Source organism: Nipponia nippon, unplaced genomic scaffold (assembly GCF_047370975.1).
Source record: "Nipponia nippon isolate SJK-2023a ecotype South Korea unplaced genomic scaffold, ASM4737097v1 scaffold_9, whole genome shotgun sequence".
In the NCBI taxonomy this organism is placed as follows: domain Eukaryota; kingdom Metazoa; phylum Chordata; class Aves; order Pelecaniformes; family Threskiornithidae; genus Nipponia; species Nipponia nippon.
The window spans coordinates 41,911,640-41,926,386 of NW_028262413.1; the positions used below are offsets into that span (position 1 = coordinate 41,911,640).

Genomic DNA, 14,747 nt, shown 5'->3' on the forward strand with positions numbered 1-14,747 from the left:
CCAACTGTAAATGCATCTGCTATTCAGATAAAGCACCCACAAGCACGTAATTTGATATACAAGAAGTTTTACAAAGCTCTCAAAGAGCCCAAGGACATTTGGAAGGGTAGACGCAAGTTTAGAATGAGTCTTAGCATATCATCAGCAAAAAGCAATTCTATTCTTAGATATCTCCCTTTGGTGTTTCTTGTAATCTTCCCTTTTCTTTTTTCTCCTACTCCTTTGAGAAAATAAGTTGTTTGGTTATTAGAAAAAAAAAAAAAAATGGAAGAACCTGTTCTGCAAGGCATGCGAACAAAGCAGTATCTTCCAAAAAAAGAAAAGCTCATTCAAAAGTATGTAAATATTAGGGCTGGTAACGCAAACAATAAAACCACAGGAAACACAAGAAATTAAGAATAGATCAGGACTTATTCGATTTCCTGGCTGCTGGATATATAACCGCTTTTCTGGGTTGGAGGTATCAGACAATATTTATTTTCTGAATAACAGACATTGGGGAGTTGACACAGATAATTTAAAGAGGCAAACAAAAATCCATGTCTGTTCTGATCCTGCCTGTGCTCCTTAGCAGGCAAGGACACCGGCCAAGGCAACAACACCCAGGACCTGGCACATCACGGCGCTGGGGTTCAGCATCCTGCACCAAACAGTGAATTAAAGTTTGCTAACTTTGAGGAGAAGTTAGCAAGCAGGGTTACCCCTGTATCTTCACAGTACGCTGCTTACTGCCCAGGACACATCCGAAAGTCTGCTCTTGAATGAGGAACAGCTTGCTAACGCTGAGGCTGAGCAAGAAGCAGAGGTGACAGTTAGTTCCCAACATGCAGGGTGGTCCATGCCATCGCCACCCCACAACTCTCCCTGGCTGGAAGGCACACATCCAGAGCTCGTCATGCATTCCCCAGCTCGGGCGTATTCCCAAATTCCCTGTTGCTGCTAGGCTCTCGTCTAGCAGCATCCCAACAGCTCTCTCTCCTCTCCATCATGGGGATTTTTTTTTTTTTTTTTTTGCCAACTGGCCAGAAGCAACACAGTCCCAACTAGACAGAGTTTTACATCTCGTGCAGGAGTTCAAAACGCTGCTCTGCTGAGCATCACAGCCACATTAACACAACCATGCTGCAGCAGGTCCCCGCTCCTCATTCCAACTTCCAAACGCTAAACCAAGGCTCCTTCTTCATCCTCAAGTTATCCAGTGGCTCAGATCCAGCATTATCTAAGAGTGAAAAAAATCCCTACAAAGAAAACAATTTATTTCCTTCAGTGCAAACACCAAATGATGTAGCACTCCCAAAGACAGAATTTAACGAGACTTAAAGCATGCTTCCTCCAAAACAGCCTAAGTTTCTCTTGGCACTGAAATATCACAAGCCCAAGGCATAAATACACACAGGTATTTATGCAAACGTTATTATTCTTTTTTAATTAATATCAGAAGCACTGATGAGAGTAGGTTTTCAGTAAAAATTGGCAAAGATTTTACAACTTAGTTCCTGAAGAGGGGAAAAAACGAAGACTCTTCTAAGCAGAGCATTAAAAAAGTTTATAAGTTTACACTCCCTTGATAACTTTTATCATTTTTAGGCATTCCAAATGCTCAATCTTTTTGTATAAAGCAACTGTACAATAACTGTGTGATTGCCATTTATCTGCCATCTCACAGCATTAACTGCCATAGCAGAGGGGATGGGTCACACAAGCAATCCAGCAAAGAAAGGCTAAAAAAAGCCCACTCATGTTTTGTAGTTTCAGGAAGATGTATACATTTTCAAGCACTTTCTTTGCCACAAGTCCTCCACCCTCCTCAAGTAGTTTTTGAATTTTCATTTCAAAACTTGCTCTCCGCCTACTGAAGTGTTTTCCTTTTATACAGCCGCTGTAAGTTGTTGCTGGGATAGGATCTCTTATTAGTCTCCAACAGCCCCAATGACTTCTGAACTTTGAGATTATAAAGCAACAAAGTTACTGAACACTCACATGCAAGTCGATTGGCTAAGAAAAAGCAGCAAAGTCCTGCCAAAATCCTAGCTAATCTGATAAAGGAAAAACCAGGGAGGTCTAAGCACTAAGCCCCACCATTTAAATAGACCCAATTTCAGCTGCAGAAGGATGCACATCACATTTAGGGGGGTACCTCTTCTTCAGATATGACATCTGAAGAGACAACATTTTACCACCTTAAAAGTACTGCCCGTAAGTAAATTGTAAAATTCCCAAAATACAGGAAAATACGGGACTGACACATGAATTTCATACAGATCGACAAATGCTGCTTGTAATCTGACTGGAAGGAGGGAGAAACAAATTAACAAGATGTACGTGACATACAGCTGGTTACCACTTAAGCACTTCTTTAATTCTCCCACTTCAAATGCACTTCACAAACAATTAATCCTCTTAACATCCATGCAAGCATATTTATTATCCACAGTTTCAGCTTGTAAGCTCTTCAGGCAATGAGCTAGTTCTTTTTCTAGCTTAATACATGGCTCATGAAAATTGGGACCGAGGCCCTCTTTTAACTGTGAAATGGCTGCCAAGAAATCAGCCCCCATCACCGCACTCCCCTCCAGCATCTTACGGAAGAGACAAGGAAGACACCCACTCAAGAACATGCTTTTAACCTGGTTAAAAGCACTTTTAACCTAGTTAAGTGCTCAAATCTCAGCCTCCATGCTACATGCACCCTTCTTCAGGCTCCATTACCAAAAGACTCAGTCAAAAATGAATTAGTAGCCCTGGCCAGGGCGGGAAAGTAGCTCCAGATTTTGGAGACTCCCAAGCCCACATTACACAAGCGGATTCACACTCTCACGCCCAAGTCAGAGGGACTCCACGGAGCCACCAGCGCATCAACGCAGACGTGCAGCAGCATCCTTCCACGATGGACCCGAGGACGACGTATATTTATTTTCCTGTTGGCAACCACACTACTTGATGTAGAAAAACCTGCAGTTAACAGAAACATTTGCAGCAATGTTTCGCCTTGCATCACACAAAAGTGTAAAGAGTCACCTGGACCTTGTAAAATGAATGTGCATTACACAAAACTTCCTTTTACGATAGTACACATAAAAGGGGTTTAGTCTTTATTTCTCTACTCAGCTGAGACAACCTACCTCCTTTGCAGCTGCTAGGAGAAGAGAAACTATAAACATTTACATTTAATGAAACGAAAGGTTTGCTCACCACTTCTTGTGTTCCACTGTGCCCTCAGACGATGATCACTCATCATAAAATGGGTGGAGCAGCTGCAAACCACTCAGCGATGGAAAAACTGACTCCCATGTTCAAGAGAAGCTCCTGCAGAGGCTGGAAACCCCACTGAAACTAAGTGCTGTCATTACTCCCTGGATGAGAAGTCTCTCAGCTACAGATGCAAACACATCTACTACATAGCACAGGAACCGGCGTGTTTTACTTTTATCTCCAGAATCATCCTCTGCACCAACTCAAAGACCTTCAGATCAGGCTACGGAAACTGCTTTAATCTAGGTCACATGTAAACTCATTCATCTCCAATTTGTTTTTAAAACAATTAAAAACCAGCACTCCCCAAGTACGAAGCGCAGACTTTAAGATGTCCAGTGCCATCGCTACTGCAGCCTTGTTGCTGCAGTGAAAGATTTATGGCAGGAGGGAACAAAAGAACGACAAAATTCGTCACGTAGCATCAGAGGTACATCACGTAAGCCTCACTCCTCAGCTGACTCACTAAGTGATATTAACTCAAAAAAAAGGGGCAAGTCCCAGCTTTGCTGCCACCTTACTTGTGGGTTCAGCAATTAGGAAGTGTGCTGTGCACAAGCTCATGTGCCAAAAGAAATTGCTTTGTATGAGGGTCAAATCTGGCCATCCTGTCTCCCCTTCCCCCCAAAAAATAAATCACTTCCCCCCTTCCTTTAACACCTGCTTCCTCCATCCGAGCATTCATTGTCCCACCACTATTATAGGACCGAAGGCTTCAGCATCCCAGAGGAAACTCGGGAGGGAAACTAGCATATAAAGCGAGCAAGACTCTCATTCACTTCAGCAATCTCACGCCTCAGCATCCCCTATTTTCCCCTCTCTTCCTATTGACAGCAGCTTCCAAGACTCAGCCGGGTGTTGAGAGCCGCACGTGCTGGGAAGCCAAATGTGCCACACATCCTGGTATTGAACCCCACCGTGCCCACGGACACTGGTGTGGACCGCTTGCCTTGCTCTTGCACCTCCCCAGGGACCCACCACCAAGACTGCAGGGCGGGAAACGAGGCTGGACAGACCACAGCCTGACTCAGCACAGCTTTTCATATGGTTGCACCAAAGGGAGGGACTTGACACGAGCAGCAGTTCTGCGCTCCCCCGAAACACAGCAGGAACAGAGCAGCATCCCTCCCGCAGCCCAGCATCAGGGACACGGCGAAAGGGGTCTTCGGACAAAACCTATCCTTGGCATCAAATTCCATTAGGAGGTTTTTATCTCCTGGAGGAGGTCTCCGCGCAGACTCACACACTCCCTTCGGTCTTCCCTATGCTGAAAACAGGGATACCTGCAAGAACATGACGAGTCGGCCAGCATCCATGCGTGACACATGCCAGGTGTGTTAATCCACGGAAAAAGCCAGGGTGAGTCAGTAGTTTGAGCCTGAAGACAGTCCGGTTTAGAACAGCTGCTCCATGCCAAAATCCTTGTTTGTAATGGTTTTATTAACTGCAGCATTCAGACTTACAGAGCAGTTACACCACTGGGGGCAGAGACACGTTGGGAAAGAGATTTACTTTCCCAAGTTAACTTTGCCAGTAACCTCAGATAGAATTTAGATGAAGCTACAAAGTACGTCACAGGTTTTAACATAACTTACTGCTCCAAACTGCATTAGTCATGGGTGATAAAAAGCACAGGGGATTCAAACATGACACATCGGGTAGTTTCTCTCAACAAAAAGTTTTGAACATCATCAAATGACATACACCCTTCTGCTTTAAGATGACCACCTTAAATCGTGCTCATGGAGAATACGTCTCACCAAAATTCAGCCTCTTATTTAAATAAAGTAATTCATCACTTATTTTCCCTCCCACTCAGTAATAAAGCCTGAAGTAGCTGCTATGGAAGAAAATCCTTAAATCCTTCCTTTTACACTGGATCAGGCTAATCTCAGCAGTGCCGTCACACTGTAAATAACATCTCACATTAAACAACAATTTGGGGAAATTTCTCACCCTGTATTTTGCAAATGTAACGTTAAGTTAAAAACGGTTCAGTAAAAAGACTAAAAGGTAATGACTTTTGTGAAAGGTAGACTAGCCACCTGAACAAAGTAAAAAAAATACGCCAGAGACTAGAAGCAGTTGGAAGTTACTCTGGCAAATGCTAAACATTTTGCACAGCTGACTAGAAAATTTCACAAGTGCTTGAAACTAAGATGCAATGGATCAGTTGCAACTACCCGCGCTCAGACATTTTAAATAGTGTCTCAGAAGAGCATCTACGCAGGATCCAACTCATGGATACGAGCACTCAGTTGCCATCCCACGATTTCCAAGGAAATCAAAAGGCGACCTCATGCAAGAATCAAACATGCAAGAAAACTGTGACAGTTCAGTTGCCACATCTACTGATTAAAAAATTATCACCGGTTTCAAAAAGACAAGAGCATCTAAATAGGAAAATAATTTATTACGAACAAGTTATGGAATCACAGGAAAATTTTTTTTGAATGAAGAGATTAGATCATTTTGAAGACACAAAAAGGTGAATTCCTGGTCCTTAAAAAGGGGAAAGAAATTCAAAGGAAAATACAAGTGGCCAAGGAGGATTAACTTGGTCAAATGAACCCCAGCTACAGAATTACAGGTTAAACCGTGAAAAAGCACCATTCTGGATACTGCAGCCAAGGCCAAAATCAAGATCCTCTATGAACCGTGGAAGCCCACAAGGTCCACACCACCAGCAGCCCTCACAGCGGTGAGAAACCCCACAGGAGGCTGCCCAGAGGCACCTAAACCCAACCTCACACACAAAACCTGCTTGGAATATACTCTATTTCAAGCCCTCAACACAAAGTGCTGTAGGAGGTGCTGACAGGTGTTTGAGGGGTATTTTTTCCTTAGGCTTACTCCAGTCCCATGCGCAATATTTGAGAAGTTCCCAATGCGCCTTTGTTACAGTTCAGCGTTTGAACTGTGAGAACTACATCACTACCGCAGCAAGGAATTTAGCTTTTTCTCACCCATAAGAAAAATCACCCAATGAACTCTTCAGCATCTGATTTTTACTTTTTTTTTTTAAATACATATAAAATAGTCTTGTTAGACTGCCTGACCATGTCACAACATGCGATCCGTTACAGCTACAACAGAATTAAAGCTTACTTTTTGCAAGATATCACACTGCATACTTTTTAAGGACTGTTGACCACTCAAAAATATTTGTGATTACACTTTCTTCCCCTGTTCCTCAACAACTTAGAAGCGTACCTAAAATGGATATAAAGAAAATTAAAAAAAAAAAAGATGATAAAAATGGCAAGGCTTATTTTTGCGAGAAGATATACCTTCACTCTAGACAGAAATAATTGCAGTCTTAGGGAACTTAAAAAGGAAACTCTTTGACTTCTAACTCACTGGCTTATCTTAGAAACACATCTATCTCACTTGTCGTCTTCACATGCTATAAAACAGGGACGGGCACCACAGTCAAATGCTTTCTTTGCAATCTGAAAAGCACTTCCAAGGGTGTAGCTCCAGGAGCATTTCTCCTGATGGAAGCATCAGAGCCTCTGCCAGGGCAGCTGCTCATGAGACCACGAAGGGACCTGAGTCAGGGAACTGATCCAGGTAAAGAATGAACTTTTTTGCTGAACTGATCCAAGGTATGAATTGTACAGAGAAAAAAAAAATTAACTGGAATCCATTTCCCAGTCTGGTTCGCTGAACAGACCCACAAATAGCAGCATGGCCCAGCTGGGGAACTGGAAGAGGCTGCTTACGCCTACACCAATGCACAAAAGAAATCACAAAATTACAGTTCGAGTTTAGGATGACACTGAAAAAGTTTTACCTATTGCATGCTTCCACCAGCAGTCTCTGCAAGGGCATTAAACTGTTTCTAGGATTTGTGGCGTTGCAGCGTATTTGTCATGTAGACGTCAGCCGAGGAGTCACCCTGTTTCTGTCACAAAGGGCCATAAATACATAGAGATATATCTTTTTCAAAAAGATCTGTATAGCTTGACTGCAGCAACAAGTTCCCGGCATAGCTGCTTTCCCTGGAGCACTGCCATCATATTTTCTTATCACTAACCAAAGTAACTAACCAGCTAACTCCCAGTGATGTGCTTTGCCTTCTAGATCTGCATAAAGGTCATTTGCAAGGGAGAAAGGCAGGTTTAAATAAATAAATAAATAAAAAGAAGACATTCTGCCACATCCACAGCTTTGTTTCCAAAAGTAACGAAGAAGTGCAATGCCAGGCTGCAACGCCATGACTGAAGTTCTTGACTATTCAGTAAGTGCAAGGAGTGGCCGATTCCCTCCCCACAGCGAGATTGTTGACAGCTGTTTTAGAAGGGGAAAAAAAAAAAAGCAAAGCATGACTAAGCTATTCATAAAAATCTCATTGTATCTAACACCCTAACAACAAGTTTTGATTTAGAAAAAGTGCAGTGCTTCCTAGAAGTGTCTGTTCAGGTGGTACATGCCAGCCCTGAACCAGGCTCCCAAGTGGATTATATCCCCTCTGGTAAACCCCACAGCAGCCAAGCAGAACTGTGTCTACACCCAAAGCTATCAGTTGCTTCAGAAAGTCGCTCATTACCTTTATCTGTCCTACAGGTGATCGATGCAAGCAAGCAAACACATGAGCACTTGGCACCGAGCAGCACCCAGTGATTAAAAGCTGCAGGCTGCAAGGTGCTTCCCACCCCAGCTTTCCGAGTCCAGCCTTTTGCGTGCCTGCAAATAAGACGCTGCTTACGTTATCCTCAGGCTGGAAACCACACAAACTGTCAACTCCCTGTCCAGGAGGCTGGTAAAACACAGGGCCATGATCACTCAGGGAAAGGCATATCGTACCTTCACGGCCTCCTGGACTAACACTGCCTTCCACCAGCAGAGCAAAACCAAAACCAAATAGTTCCTCCATACTAATCAGCTATGTGGTTTAGTTTACTTCAGGCTATTTATCACCAGTGTGGGGAACCCCTGGAGAAATAACATTTAATAGTACTCAAGTAGATTGCAGAGATAACCCGCTACAGTAATAAGTAGAAAAGCTTCCAAGTTGCTGTATTAAAGGCAAATGGATCACCACCAAATACCAGGCAGTGAAAACCGATACGTTGGTGTCCTGGAAAACAGAGTGGAAAAGAAATAGGTACAGCAGGCATGACAACTTCCACTAACGATTTTTTTGTTAAGTAGCTATCTATTAAAACTTATTATGCCAGCAGAAAATTATACGAAAGCACCGACTGCCTTTGTAACACTGGAGTGTGTGCATACCACCAATTAACCTACCGATGTTTTTTTTTCCTCCAGTATAATTTATTGACCACTGCCTTAATTCATGCTTTAGATAGAATAACCAGATTCCTTTAACAGTACTTAATCCTCCACTTTGCCCAGGAGCATACCCTAGACCAGAACACAGCTTACTCAGGAGTATATCCTACTGAGAGATTAGTAGCGAGTTCTGCATAAGCCCAAGTCTCAAGGCTTCCCTATATAGACTGTGTTTAAAAACATCCATCATCAGACAGTACCTGGCAGAGCTCTGTTTCTATGAGAAGCTTTGACTTCTTAACTGCATTTTCCTCCTTTGATGCCTCGAAGCTGTAAATCAGGAGCATCGAGCTCCTGCCTTTCTCTCTGGCTGCAGTCCCTGGCTGGACTCTGTTACTCCGAACACGCCGTGTTCTCACCTCGCGGGCTATGCCGGCCATCCCTTGGCCGCCGGAGCCGGGCAGGAGATGCAGGCTGGAACACCGTCATGCAACGCAGTGCATCCACACTACCTGCAGGAGACTCGTCATTCAGGCTACCTACAAAACCTGTCTGCCTTGCAGAACTCAACATCCATGCCCTTCTAGCAACAGCCCCCGGCTAGCCTGTCTGCCCAGCACTGGGCAGCGCTGGAAGGACAGACAGGAGACGTATTAGGCTCAACCCATGAATGCGGAAGATAGGTACATGCTTGAACTCATGCCAGGGGACAACACATGCCCAGATAATCTTCACCTTACCTAACACACCCTTACCCTGCTATCAGGCTTGTAAAAAAAAAAAAAAAAAACAAAACACCACACACCACAAACTCAACCCCAAGTGTCCAAGCAAGGTATTGTCACCGTGGAACGTGACAGCCTGGACCAGAGTGTCCCAAAGCACAAGTACCTTCTGAGCGAATGCTCCTCTAGTATAGACAGCAGCTATCCACAGACACGGATGTTATGAGGTTAACATCAATCTACTCCCACTGCTGAGGTATCTATGTATAAAAATACACCTCCTCTAAAACGGCAATAAATGAATCATTAGTACCTTACCTTTAAGGTACTAGGTGGAACTTGGTTCACCTTTGCAATTCCACAATAGCTCGGCAAGGGCATGCAAAACATGAAAAACACACCTGGCAAGGGACAGATTTTAAGCTGAAGAGAGTCACCACAAACAGAAATAATGTAGTTCGGCCCTTTAAAACTGATTAGATTACATTAGCCAAAACTCCCAGCACACAAGACATTCACAGACCTCAGACCAACTGTCTAAACTCAGCTCTGAAGCTACATGCTTTACATATTTCTACTGCATCGCATATCTCCATGAGTACCTAAAGTTTTACGGCTGACGAAGCTTACAGGGAACACCACAGCTACCAACTGTCCTCCAGAAGTACAGCATTTCTAATCCCTTTATCGAGTCCCTGTCTGATCATCCACTACACAATCGGTACGGCACACTCTTCAAAAAAAAAAACTTTTAAAAATCACTTTTTCCACTTCGGAGCTCCAGCTAATGTGAAGCCCCGTAAAGGACGCTGGAGCAGAACCAATTACAGAGGTCAGCAAAATTGATCTCGACTAATCCCAACTCCTTTATATGACTTGCGGCGCTAACACACTCACAGAAGGTGGATTAATAAACCCCGACAATTTACAGGTTAAGAAACCACCTCTTCACAATCCTCATCCAGAAACTCCCGCATTTGCTTCAAAAGAAGAGTGTCTCCTTTTGAGAGGGAGAAAAAAAAACCAAAACATATTATATTTTCAAGCAACAGCGTGAATGCATAAAACAGGCCCCACGGCAATGACCCTCTGAGTAACTTCAAAAGCCCACTCAGCCCCAAAGGTGAGAAAAACCAACACCGGCCGGTTGCTTGGGAGACTCTGATATAAAGCCCAGATTACTTTCTTTGCAATAAACTCAGATACAAAGTTGCGTCAGCGAAGCTGGAGGGTTTTGTTGGGGTTTTTTTTAACAGATCAAGATATCAATAATTTCAATAGGGAGGAGGCGGAGGGAGGCCGGGGGCCCGGCCGGGCGGGTGTGCGGGGTGGGCGTGCGTGTGCCCGCCCGGGCCCACACTCGGGCACCCGCCGCCCCCGCGCCAGCGGCGGGGGGACCGCGCCCGGCCCCGGCCCCGGGCCGCCGCGCACCGCCGGCCCGCAGACAATAGCGGCGGGGAGCAGCCGCGCGAGAAAACACATAAAATAAACTCAAAACGAACGATAATAAAAAAATGAAAGGGAATAAAGACAGGCGAGGGAGAGGGGCCGTCCGCAGCGTCTCCACGCGAAGTTGCGAGGAGAAAAACCCCCGAGGAAGAGGAGGAGGAAGGGCGGGGGAAGCGTGCGAGGACGCGGGAAAGGGAGGGGGGCTCCCGCACCCCCCCCCCCGGGGGGGAAAGACCCCCCCTCCGCCCCCGCCAGGGGCCTCCCCAAACTTTCCCCCACCCCTTCGCCCAACTCCGGCGGGGCAGACTCACCGCGGGGGCCCGGCGGGCGGCTTCGCCCCTGGCAGCGGGGCCGGGAGGGAAGGGAAGGGAGAGGGAAGGGGACGGGGAGGGGGGAAGAGGCGGCCGGGCCGGGTGCTCTCCGCCCGGGGAGGCGGGCAGGAAGGAGGGCCGGGGGGCTGCGGGCTGTGCAACCTGAGCAGCGCCGCCGCCGTGCCCGCCCCCGCGCCGCGCCGCCAGCCCGCATGCGCCGCCGCCGAGCGGGGCGGCCCCGGGGAGCGGGCGGGGAGGGGGGCGGGGGGGGGGTGTCGGAGGGGGTGCTGCATGGCGGAGGGGGGGCACCGCCGAAAAGTTGCTGGGGGATGCGACTGAGCTGCGCTTTCCCCGTCTCCCGGCGAGGGCAGGGGCCGGCTGGGAGAAGCGCGGCAGCCCCGGTCTGGGCGGGTGCGGGCTCCTCACCTGCCGGCCTGTCACCCGGCCGCTTCTCCCGCCCGCTCGCCCTTTCCCGGTTTGCTCAGCTGTGTGGGAGATCCCTCTAGTTGTTTATAATATTGTGCTGCTGGTGCGAAAGGACACAAGCAACTTTTTATGCTGCGGGGTTATTTTTGTTTGAGGGGGATACTTCCTTCCCACGCACTAAGCTTCAGCTTTGAGGGCCTGTTTTGCTCGAGGTTACGTTTCCAGCATTCCCACCTCCAGCAGTTGCAAAGCCTCTTGCAGAGCTGAGAGCACAAGCTGCCTGGCCGAGAAAGTGATTTGCCGCACACAAACGCTGCGCATCTGTACCTATCACAAAATCTAGCTGCTCAATTTGAGCCCCACCAAGCCAGCCCACGGCCTTGTCCTGCTCCTCACCGCCTTTCCCTCTTCCTCTGCCATTGCGCGAGGCATGTACGTTCGATCGAGGAACATCTCCCTTACCATTCCCACGCCTTGCCCTGGAAAAACGGCAGAAATGGCAACCCACCATTAGCAAACGAGTTCATGTGGCCTGTGGTCCGCGTGTGGCTGGGTTTGAGGAGGCCCCTGGGAATGAAGATGCATGATCTGTTGTGGTGGTGACCTGCCTTCGGTTACCATTTTTGTTGGAAGCTCTCTGGAGATGTGTACATGTGGTGGCCCAACATTTCCACTCGACTCAACCTACTGCACGTGCATGTATCCCGCTAGCCCTGGCAGTGGCCGGGTGATCATGTCCACAAAGACAGTAGCAACACTGAGTTAAATGTGTGTTTCGTACCCCACTAGAGCTGGGCAGCCCCACCTCATGACAACCGACCCCAAAAACACTTTACTATACTTTCCAAAGAGACTTTGCTGCTGGCCAGAGCACTGGGCAAAGGCTGCAGGTAATTCCCATACATCATGTTCTCTCTAGGTAGAACAGAAATAACAACACCGTGTACGGTGCAGAAGATTTTCTGCTGAAAACCCTGTGTGTGCACTTGGCGTTGTCTTCCAAAATATGCACTGTTGATTCTGTTTAAATCAACTGAAATAATAAAACCGATTTCAACACTTGTGCAACACGGTCATTTTGGAGGCTGGAATGTATCAGCGTCATACACCCTCCTCAACCAGGAGCAAAAGGTTTTTTTATGTGGCTCCAACAGGGAAAGGCAGATGAGAGCAGGGACACTGGAAATAATACATTTTCATTTGCCTTCCTCCCACCCCTATACGGGTGGCTTATGAGACAGATCACTTGGAAGCTCCCAGACTCAAGAAGAGGGGTCAGGCACAGAGATGGCTCAGGAAAGAGCACCATCTAGTGAAAAGCCACTTCTTGCAGAAACTCTGTCCTCTACAAGTCTCCAACCAAACAATGACTAACCCAGCCCAGCCCAACCTACCTCATAACATCTGAGGCAATCCTGAGCGAGGTAGCATGGTAACAGATAACAGATGCCTAAAATTTTCCATAACATGCACGCTGAGGTCTTTAGCTCTACCCTCTTAGTTGTCCATCAAAGGAACGTTTCTTCTCTGCTTGTCAACTCCAGCCTGGAATCAACCAGGCAAACAGTCAACCTCCGTCTTCTGCTGCCTTGCCTGGAGCTGACACAGCCCCGATCTTGCTGTTGGGGGCCCCCAGTCATGTTGTGGGGATCAAAAACCCCAAAGAGAGGGCTCAGCCTCCCGCCTGAGTCTGTACCGGCTGTGTACATGCCCGTGCATATGGGTTCACACATGCCACTCTTGCAAATAGTTTGGAAATGCTTTTTGGGAGTCTTTTCAGCACAAGGGTGCAAAGGTGATCTGCCAGCAAGGCGTCCAGGAGTGTTTACCGTAGTCATAATGTTCTAAACTAGGAGGCAAGGAAATTATCATGGAAAATATTGAGGAAAGATGATGCAGCAGCTTAGCACCAAAGCAGGAGGATCAACTGACAGGCCCCATTCATCAAAGGTGTTATGGCTCTTCCAGTCAAGGAGGGTGAATCAAAACACAGGCAGAGAAGGTGTAATTTTTCCTATCAGAAATATTCCCTGGTGGAGTGGGCTTCTCCAGCTGCCTGCATATCCCCAGAGCGCCAGGTGCTGGTGGTGACTTAGGAGGGGAATTAGCAAATGTAGGCAGGGCTGCGGGATGGGTAGAGAGCTCCCCAGACTGCCAGGGGGTCGGACAGAGGCTCAGTTTAGATCCGAGCCCGGGTCCCCTTGCCTGTGGGAGAGCTCGTGCTTCCCCAGGACCAGAGACCAGTGAGCATCTCCTGTGAAAAGGCTGTATCAGCCACTTCAGGTGCCCAGCCCATGCTCTCAGCAGCACTTAATACATCTTTTTACCTCTCCCTTCCCCAAGACATAGTCTGTGCTCTACTTTTGTCTTTAAATTGTTATCCACCCCCAAATTCTTTGTCTCAAAATATCCTGTCTGCACCCACATATAACCACAAACCAAAGCAGAGGCAGTAGATGAAGGGAAATTTGTGCAGCAGCTTTGTGGATGCCAGCCTCCTGACAAATCATTTGCCTTCAAATTGTCTCTGACACTGGTTCTCCCGGGTTTCACCATTTGCCATACATCCAGGTCTGTTTTCAAAAACACTATAAAATAAACTGAAATATATCAGATGTTCTTTCATTGCCCCTTTCAGGTTTTAATTTGTCACAGGCTTTGCTGCAGGGCTCCCTACTTCTTGCTGGGGAACTGGATTTAAGTGCGAGTTGCACTCGTGAATGAGACTGGAATTTGGATCTGCACAACATAATCTGAACATTTGTGTGTAGTGGCATGAATTAGCAATATGAGCGCATTGTTCCCATTTGCTGGAAATTAGCTGTCCTTGCAACTGAATAGAAAACAGAGTGCAATGTAATGATGGAAGCAGCAACTATTAAAGATTTGTTTTCCTCCTGTTTAAGCAGCTACAAAACTGAGACACTGAGCATTAATGTGGCTGACAACAGCACGTGGTGTTTTCTTTGTGTTCCTGCTTGTTTGAAGCTGGTGCCTGGTGGTTGAGGTAACAGCAGCTACACCTGGAGAGATTTGAATATTATTTTCCTTCTTCAAACTCTACCAATGTCATCTCTAAAGTCCTGTCAGCAGTACAATCTTTGCTGCAAAATTATGGACTGTGGCTGAGAGCAATCTTCAGCTGAAATTTCCCTGTTCCCGTGAATGTTCCCAGTTAACACGTAAAAGTCCTTAGTGTGTCACAATCATCAGACACTGGAGTTCACCCTTAGGACAGCAGATAGCCCAGAATGGGTGAACTGCAATAAAACCCACCCAAATCGAAACACAAACACTTACGACCTGCAATATCAAATTAATGAAAGCACAGAAAGTTCCCCGGGTT

The 14,747-nt window shown here is 46.6% G+C and overlaps 1 protein-coding gene across 5 annotated transcripts in view; it reads right to left on the minus strand.

Annotated features, from left to right (window-relative positions):
- Positions 1–11,066, minus strand: part of AKAP13 (A-kinase anchoring protein 13) — a 225,936-nt gene extending 214,870 nt beyond the window's left edge. For all 5 annotated transcript variants that reach the window (XM_087743462.1, XM_087743461.1, XM_087743460.1 and 2 more), the window contains exon 1: positions 10,976–11,066. The gene's annotated coding sequence lies outside the window, so the exon portion shown is untranslated. The remainder of the gene's footprint in view (positions 1–10,975) is intronic.
- Positions 11,067–14,747: the final 3,681 nt, after the last annotated feature.